This window comes from Rutidosis leptorrhynchoides, chromosome 9, assembly GCF_046630445.1.
Source record: "Rutidosis leptorrhynchoides isolate AG116_Rl617_1_P2 chromosome 9, CSIRO_AGI_Rlap_v1, whole genome shotgun sequence".
NCBI lineage: Eukaryota > Viridiplantae > Streptophyta > Magnoliopsida > Asterales > Asteraceae > Rutidosis > Rutidosis leptorrhynchoides.
In genome coordinates, this window is record NC_092341.1 from 66588066 (window position 1) to 66597582 (window position 9517).

General features: G+C 35.0%; 1 pseudogene; it reads left to right on the forward strand.

Annotated features, from left to right (window-relative positions):
- The first annotated feature begins 748 nt into the window (after positions 1-748).
- Positions 749-2720, forward strand: LOC139867126 (cytosolic sulfotransferase 5-like; annotated as a pseudogene).
- Positions 2721-9517: the final 6797 nt, after the last annotated feature.

Consider the following 9517-nt stretch of genomic DNA (forward strand, 5'->3'; position numbering starts at 1 on the left):
AGGCTCAGAGATGGTGTTGTAGATCCATGTAAGAAACTACGGTGTCAGCTTTGATCCATGCGGGCGTGACTTGTTCATCTGCTGTTGATGTCCCAAGGATAAACTTCGATACATCAAACCCTGCACAATGGGTAGTGAAGAACTTTTTCCAATGAGAATAGTTAAGTGTGAAGAGATCTAACTTAACAAGAATGAGATGATTAATGGAGGTGACAGTATATATTTTATCATAATAATGAGTGGACATGGTTGGAAAGAAGAAGAAGAAGAAGAAATTGAAGAGAAGAATGGCCGCATGTGTGTGTTTTTGTTGTGGGCCGATTGAAAGTAAAAACTAGGGTTGAAGGGATGGGCTCGATACCATGTTACAACGTAATTGTATTGATAATGATTGAATGTTACATACAGATTAGTGCTGTTATATAAAAGCTAAACCCTAGAGAAATATAAAGGGCTAAGCCCAAACATTAATGGGACAAGGGCTAGCAATAATGGGCCATGATATAACTAGTCTAACACTATGTTTAACCACATGGGCTTCACAATGAATTTGAATAAATTTTAGTACTGTAATTTTTTAGATTATACATTCTAAGAGGATACAGCATTTTTCAATAATATACGTCATTTTTCCCTTCACTTTTAAAAAATCTTATTTTATTTCTTCATTGGCCATTATAAAACATGGTTTATGCTTCATGTTTCTTGCACATATGTCTCCCGAACGACCCAAACTCCATTTAACACCATGTCGACATACCTTCTCCCCGACCAAAATGTGCACTACCATCCCACAACCATTTATGCCGAAAACCAAATCGAAACACAAGAAACACAAACTTACAATAAACTACAAAAAAAAACTACATAATCTTCTTGCAACTCTCCCCAAAAACAAAGGTTGGAGAAGTGAAACCATCTTTCTCTACAAAAACTTTTGGTTAAGCCCCGAAGTGCTAAAAGGCTTGTTATTGATCGAAAATTGCTTCAAACCCGAACCCACCGACATTTTTCTTGCTTCTTTTATGAAATGTGGCACCACTTGGCTAAAAGCTCTCATGTTCGCCACGGCTAACCGCCATCGTTACAAATTCTCTGACCACCCTCTTCTTCGAATTGGACCCCAAAGTGCGTTTCCTTTCCTTGACACCCATATTTTCCTTAACGACGCGATAAATAAGTTTGATCACCTCCCTAATCCTCGACTTTTCGCTACGCACCATGCTTATGAAACATTACCAACCTCAATTACATCCCATTTGTCAAAATGCAAGTTTGTGTATGTTTGTAGGGATCCAAAAGATGCATTGATTTCTAAATGGCACTTCATGAGTAAAGCAAGGTCTAAAGAATTGACAACTCTCTCTTTTGGCCAAGCTTATGAGTTATTTTGTAATGGTGTTTCAGAGTATGGTCCATTTTGGGACCATGTTTTGAGATACTGGAAAGCCAGACAGGTATAATTGAGTGCGGTAAATTTGACCCACTCTTTTTTTTTTTTTCATTGTTACACTCTAATTTGAGTTTAGATATCACTTTTACCCTTACTTATTACGTAAATTTTTGTTTTAAATGAATACACCATGTTAATGTTATAAGTGGACCTTATTATTATAACTGTTTATGGAAGTGAAAATATAGCTCAAAAAGCAAGTAGTAAACAATAAAATTGAGGTGGAGGAAGTATATTCATTTTAAATATGGTTGTATTATATATAACAACGAGTGGCAGAATTAAAATTTTTTTTCACCGGGGGCGAAAATTTACCATATTTTGGGTCATGGATTTTGGGTTGGGGGGAAAATCTGAAGGCTTTTAGGCAAAATATGGATGATTTTTGCGACAAAATCAAATTTCAATCATGAAAATTTCAAATCAAAGGCAAAATCAAAAAAATCAAAATTTTAACTTTTGAAAATTTCAAATCCACTGTAAGCAGATGCTCCTGCCCCTATCTAGTTTCGCCTATGATCACAACTAAACACTTGAAATCATCGCAAGATAATAGTCGATGGGTTCTAGCATATCCACATGAGATCTCAGATTTAAACCTTAATGTAATTAGAGAAAAGGGTCAGAAACAATTATGGAATAACCAGGTTAGGTCAGGTACATCGGAGTAGATGGAATACCCCTCTTAACGGGTAGTCTGAAGTGTAAAAACAATATTATTCGTTTACTTTTCAGGACTAGAACCTTTTACCCTGGTATGTTAGACCCTACTAATGAGCAGTTCAACCCTCGCAGGAATCACCGGATAAGATATTGTTTTTGAAGTATGAGGATATGAAGAGAGATCCAGTTGCCCAGGTAAAGAAGTTGGCGACGTTTATGGGAATCTCATTTACGATGGAAGAGGAGGAGAAGGGGGTGGTGGAGGAGATTGTGAAGTTATGCAGTTTTGAGAATTTGAGTAATTTGGAAGTTAACAAGAGCGGTGGTGGTACTATGAAGTTCTCATCTAAAATAGAGCTACAAAATCATAACTTTTTTAGGAAAGGAAAGGTCGGAGATTGGGAGAATTACTTGACCGAAGAAATGAGAGATCGGATCGATTCCATTACCCGTGATAAGTTAAAAGGTTCAGGGTTGACACTAGGTCTCATTGTATAAATTTTCAATCAAAGATTGGTATCTCTATGGTTTTTGTTTAAAACTTTAATGTTAAGAATAATTCAATATGTAATGCATTCTAATGCATATCTATGTGTTTGTTAGATTTGATGATAATGTGAAACAATTAGTAAATAAAGTGAATGTTACTAAATAAATCCGTATTAAACTTCGAAAGTATCTTAAATTAATCTATTGTCAAAAGTGTAGACGATGCTCTAACTTGTTATTTTTACCAATCAATCTGTTTTACTTCCTACACTATCTTTGTTAGTTGACTAGCTGCTGCTAGCCTATCTCTAAAGCAAAACTTTTCCTTGAAAGGGGAATAATATAAGGCCACTTGTGTGATTTTTTTTTTATTTTTTATTTTTTTTAAATAGTAAATTTACAAATCTTTCTTGCAAAAATAGAAATTTTACAAATTTGTTTACGAAAATGGTAAAACCGAAGTTCCAAACTTCGAATTTGACAAAACCGAAGTTTGGAACTTCGGATTTGGGCCTTTATGCAGAAAAAGTTTGACGTGAGAGAGATTCGCTGACATGTTGGCATACGTGGCAAAACCGAAGTTTGGAACTTCGATTTTGGTTCAAAATTTTCAACTGCCGACTTCAATGTTCATTTAATCCAATATCACCCCCATAATCCGTAAAATTTAAAACTGGCGAATCAAATGAGGACACGTGGAAACCGAAGTTTCAAACTTCGTTTTTGGGGTTTATAAAATCCGAAGTCTGGAAGTTCGACTTCACACACACATACACTAATCCTCCAAAAAAAAACTCCGAATTTCAACAAAAAATGGCTCAAATGAATCAAGTTCGTGCTAGATCGGTCCCGATTGATAGTTCTCTATTCTTTTTACAAGCGGAAAGTAATCACAGATCATATGCAATTTTTAACAAGAAGCTTGCAGAGGACGTATTAATAAAGCCAAGAAGATCTGATCTGAGCTTTTGGCAGCATATTTCAAGTCTTCAAAATGAAACAATAGATGCGAGGGTGCAGGTGTATCTTGATAATGTAGGGTTAGGTTTAGTTTGTAAATTGGGTAAATAAAGACTCGATTGGTCACTTGTTACTGCTCTGGTTGAAAGATGGCGCCCGGAGACGCATACGTTAAAGTCAAAACGGACAAACAAAAGTACGCCGGCACATGTATTGCCTACGTGTCGCTCCGTACTTGCGGCGTTACAGTCTCGACAGGTAACATTTACTTGGTATGAAACTATGAAGCTATGTTAAAGTCAAAACATTTATTAAGTATTATAATATGCTGATGCAGTTTATATGGCAACCATACGATGATGTGTTACTGAGCCGAATACCCCGTCAGTGCACAGCTAACAGAGCCTTATGGTCATACCGTGGCGCGATTATATTTTGGGCTACTATTGAGACACATCTACCAGATCGGGTCTGCAGGCAGTTTGGATGGACTCAGGCTATTCCAGGTGTTGAACACTTGCTTCTCGCTCAGACGCATCATTATTTACATAAAACAAACATTTGCATGAAACAAAGTGCTGATATGAGGACTATTGCCCCGCACGTCACGTACACCGGACAATGGAATGATCGAGCCAACCGTGTATTTGTTGGTAGGGATGGTGGGGGTGTGAGTAGGGATTACCTTCACTGGTACAAGGCTCGCACAGTTGTGCACATTACAGATCCCAGAATCGATGACGGCAACAACACATATCCTAATTGGGCAGGGACTACTAATGTATATGTAAGTAACAATAGTGTAATATTTTTATTATTTAAAAACAATAAGCTCACGATCGATAAACTTTGATTATAATATTGGTTTACTTGTAACTATATACAGGAGGAAGGGCTTTGGAGGATGCAAGATATGGCATTTGCACAAATGCAACCAAACAGTTAACCTAACCCGCAACCATTTTTTGACATGCCACACCAGTTACTTGCATACGCGTGATATCGGGCAAAAAGTCACGTTTTTACCCCCAATATTGAGCCCTAAAAACCAAAAAGTTCCAAACTTTATCACAAAAATAATCACTTTGTCGGTTGATTTTGTAGATTAAGTAATTACAAAGGCGATGCAAGAAGAATCAAGTAAAACGGAGCTAAAACGAAGAATCTAGAGTGAAAACGGTGAAAGACAAGAAAACAAGTTACGATCCAGGAAATCAGGCTGACCTGGCGAGCCAAACGGCCTGCCAAATGGCTTGCCAAGCTCAGAAACGGCCTGCCATACGGCTTCAGCAAATGGGCCAAGCAAACGGTCTGCCTCATCAAACGGGCTGGCTAAACGGCCTGCCAAACGTGTTACCAAACGGCCTGCCAGCCGTTCGCAGGCAAAAATCAAGTCTATTTAAAGGGCCTTCTCCATCAATTTCAACACACACTCAATTTGTAATTCATTTCATATTTCAAGCTTTTAGTTAGTTTTTAGTAGTAGTTACCTTAGCTTTTATTTTTCGGAGGATATCTCGGCGAGTCCCTGCGATCTCGGGCAGATTTCTTCGGGCTTTTCAGGTTTTTATCCGAAACGCTTGTCTTTTGTATTAAACATGTGTTCTTACTTTTTATGTTTAATAATGCGTTTCGATATTACCATGATAGCTTAATTAATATGTATGTTGCCATGATAGAAGTTTGAGTTAGCGTAATTATGTTAATTTAGCACGATTACTGTTATAATGCTGAACTAGGAAGTCTGATAGATTTGTATGCTAGCATCTTAAGGATTGACCAACCTAGGTTGTGATCAGGACTTATCCACCTATATGAAATTAGCTACTTCATAGGATTAAGACCCCTGGTTATACTGTATCTGAACATTCTATGAACTCGGTATGGTCGGAGTTCCCGAGAGGCATCTTATGCGCTTTTAGGACACGGAACTTAGGAATTGAGACATGAATGACCTAGTATGCCTATTGACTGTTCCAAAGAGACCTCTTAGGAGCTGTTAAGATCTAGTTAGTGCCTTCACTATGTGACCCAAGCCTATTGCATGTTCTTGTTTGATTGTTGCCTTAGGTCTTAGTCATATCAACTGTTTAGGTATTCATTAGGTTTCTATCTGCTTTACTACCAGTATATTAACTGTGACGTTGTATAATGCTTGAATTGTTATGGTCTCATTAGTATGATGGATTGGTTGTTAGTTTTCATTTAAGGTTTTTCCAACTTAAACCGACGGACTCCTTCCGTTTGTGATCAGTGTTCAATCAACACGGCACGTTGTTATTCAGTTACCTAAACTGATAATGAGGGTTAGGATTAGAGCTTAACTCACTAACAAACCTAGTACTTTACTAAGGATAACCTCCGAGGTATAGTTAACTTTCAATTATACGACCAAGTGACATACTTCTCACTGCTCAAAGAGAACTCCGAGAGTTCAGAGACAAGTAGGTCTGTGTAATTGGCTCATCCAACTAGATCTACATCATTCCAAGCATAGTCTTAACATAAGCATAATTACCTTTCCCTAACCCAATACTGATATCTTGGTCAACATTTCCCTGATCTGCATACTCCGGATATCCTTCCACTTTATTTACTTTTCTGCATTTAGGACCTTTAGCTAAAATCAACTACTATCTTTCATCCATGTAATTTAACTAAAAGACAATTATTCACTTGATCTTCAATTCGTTAATCAGCAAAAAAAATACGACACTAGGTTAACTTACACCTTCTACACCTTAGAAAGTAAAAGTAAATTTAGGCCCCGCAAAATATAAATAAACAAAACCACTGCGTGCTACCTTGATCAACCGAATTAGACGTCCTGCGGCCTAACGACACCGCACGAATAAAACCGTCCGTTTCGGCCATATCATAGTAGTAACGAGTTTTCTGGTGCCACTGCCGGGGATCGAATATTTTGATCAAGAAAGATTTTAAACAGACAAAGTATTGTTTGGTGGTGTCTAAGAAAGACAATTATACACGAACTTGGTTGTTGGATTTTCCAAACAGTCTCCAATTATATTGGAACCAAAAGGATCCTGCCTCTCCGTAGTCGACCTGGCCACCTAGATAAAAGTAATCTGTAAGAAGTCCTATCAATTAAGATATCCGATCTGGTTTGCGACCGAATTTCAAGAATAATTTTTTTTTAATTATCGATCCTTTTAGTAGATTAATATTTTCTGAAAGTTACTTTTAAGTCTTTTTAAACATAAAATCATAAAAATGGAACAACAAAACACCCTTGCTTCTATGCATAAGTCATGCTTAGAAGAAAGAGGAGGACCAATCACCTTAGGAACCGAAGGAATTCCTGAAATCAGTTCACACATGATTAAAATAGTCAGTATGATCTGTAAATTTCAAGGATTACCGACTGACGATCCAAACTTTCAGATAAACAAATTTATCAGTCTGGTTGACTCTTTTAAGAAGGAAGCAAACGAGAAAAACCTTTTGAAACAACATCTTTTCCAATATTCTCTGTCTTCACAGGCTTTAGCATGGCTTGATGGTCTTAACCCGAATTCAATACACTCATGGGAAGAATTAACCACTAAATTTTTGAACAAATTTTATCCACCTTCCCTGCAAACCTGTTTAAAAAATGATATCGCCAACTTTTCTCAAAAAGAAAACGATTCATTGTGTTTAGCATGGAATAAAGTAAAAGTGATGCTTAAAAGATGTCCGAATCACTCGTTAAATCGGGCAGACATAATATAACGACCCGTCCTAATCCACCTGGACGAAGTCTTCAACAGATGGTCTCATTGCGAGGTTCTGCCCTCTACATGCCATGAACGACTCCATGTAATATCTTTAAAATGAGCAAATGCACAACGGAAGATTTCTTTAATACCTTAGAATAAACATGTTTTAAAGTGTCAACCAAAAGGTTGGTGAGTTCATAGGTTTATCATAAAACAATAAAATTCTGTAATTTTGATAGACCACAAGATTTAAATGCTACATGGTACAAATGGGCCCGAATTCTATACCCACATGTAATGTACATGCGAATTCTTTTAAATACAGTACACATATCTCGTGTACGAAATCATTTTTCAACAATTCTTTATAACCGTACACTTATCTCATGTATAAAATATCATACACATAACCTGTGTATAAAATTATTCTCTCGATACATAACATTCACATTGCTTTCGTTGCTTGGCTTGGTAACCGACCTTAACATATAATGTGCATCAATAATATCCCCAAAACAGAACATCTCGTCTGTATAATATATAAACTTCGAAGTACTAAACACCACTCCCACTAGCTCTTCCGTCTAGTGAACATTCTGGGTGGGGGTGTTAAACCCGGTAGCTACCTTTAGGATTCGCGTGAATTAGGGCCATACCCGTTTTCTAATTCTTAGGTTACAAAGCAATAATAATCAGGGGAAATATTCACAACAATTAGTGGCAATTATAACGTCCAACTAATTCAATAATAATCCACAGAACTTCAGTCTTTATAATAAATCATTAGAGGAATGTTTTGCTTGTGTCTATCTCGTCAAACATTTATAAAAGCATCTCATGTATTCTCGGTCCAAAAATATATTTCAAAAGCATTTTGATAAAACAGTTATAAAAACAGCGCATGTATTCTCAGTCCCAAAAATGTAAAGAGTAAAAGGGAGCAAATGAACTCACGATACGATATTTTGTAGTAAAAAATATGCATACGACGGAACGGAACAATGTAGGCTTGGCCTCGGATTCACGAACCTATATCATTTATGTATATATTAACACATATAATTGTAATTGAACAAATTTATATATTATTAATGATATAATTATTATTTGAATAAATTATATGTTTCATTAATAACTAATTTGAATATTTCTATTTTATGTACTTTAACTAAATAAGTAGTATTTATAATAAAATGTTAATATAGATATATTATATCTATTAGTTATAGTGTTATATAACCAAAAATCATTTGATAAAATAATATTAATAATAATAAATAAAAAGTTGTATTATTTTATAATAATAATATTAGTAAATATACTTAATAATGATAATAATAATAATTATGATACTAAAAATAATAATACTTATAATGATAATAATATTGATAATAATAATTAAAATAATAATAATAAAGATGATAATAATAATAATATTTATTCTAGTAATAATAATAATAATACTTATATTCCTAATAATGATATGATAATAATAATAATACTAATAATAATAATAATACAAATAATAATAATAATAATAATAATAATAATAATAATAATAATAATAATAATAATAATAATAATAATAATAATAATAATAATAATAATAATAAGATTTATACCCTCATGTATCATTATCGTATATCGTCATCGTTATCATTATCTTCATCATAATCGCTCCTTATTATTGTATCAATTTCACCATCATTATCTTATCAATGCTATCTTCATTAGATTAACATCATGATCATCTCATAATGATCATCACGTCACCCCTTCATCATCGAATATTGTTTTGTCATTGTGTATGATCAAAATTATTATCTATATCGCCATCACCTTAACAATCTAACCATCATCATCATATACCATGCCATCACTAAAATCATCATCTTCGATCGTGAGTCATAATCAAATCGTTATCACACTCGTAACATCTCTAACCGTCACTAATATATGTATAATTCGACCCAAGAATAAAAACAGAAGCATAAGGCCCAAATAGAAACACTAGTCTATGGCCCAACTGAAAATTCAAATGGATCTCGGCCCAATGATATCATAGCAGCCCATCAATGTTAAAAGGACCCCCTTCTAAATGATCCAACAATAACCCGATACATAATCGTAGCAGGTCATTGCCCAAGTAATTCGGCCAATTTAGAAGATAAAAACATGGAGGGGTTTTCTTTGTTATAAAAGTTCAGATAATCAGTCCAAACATTTCGGT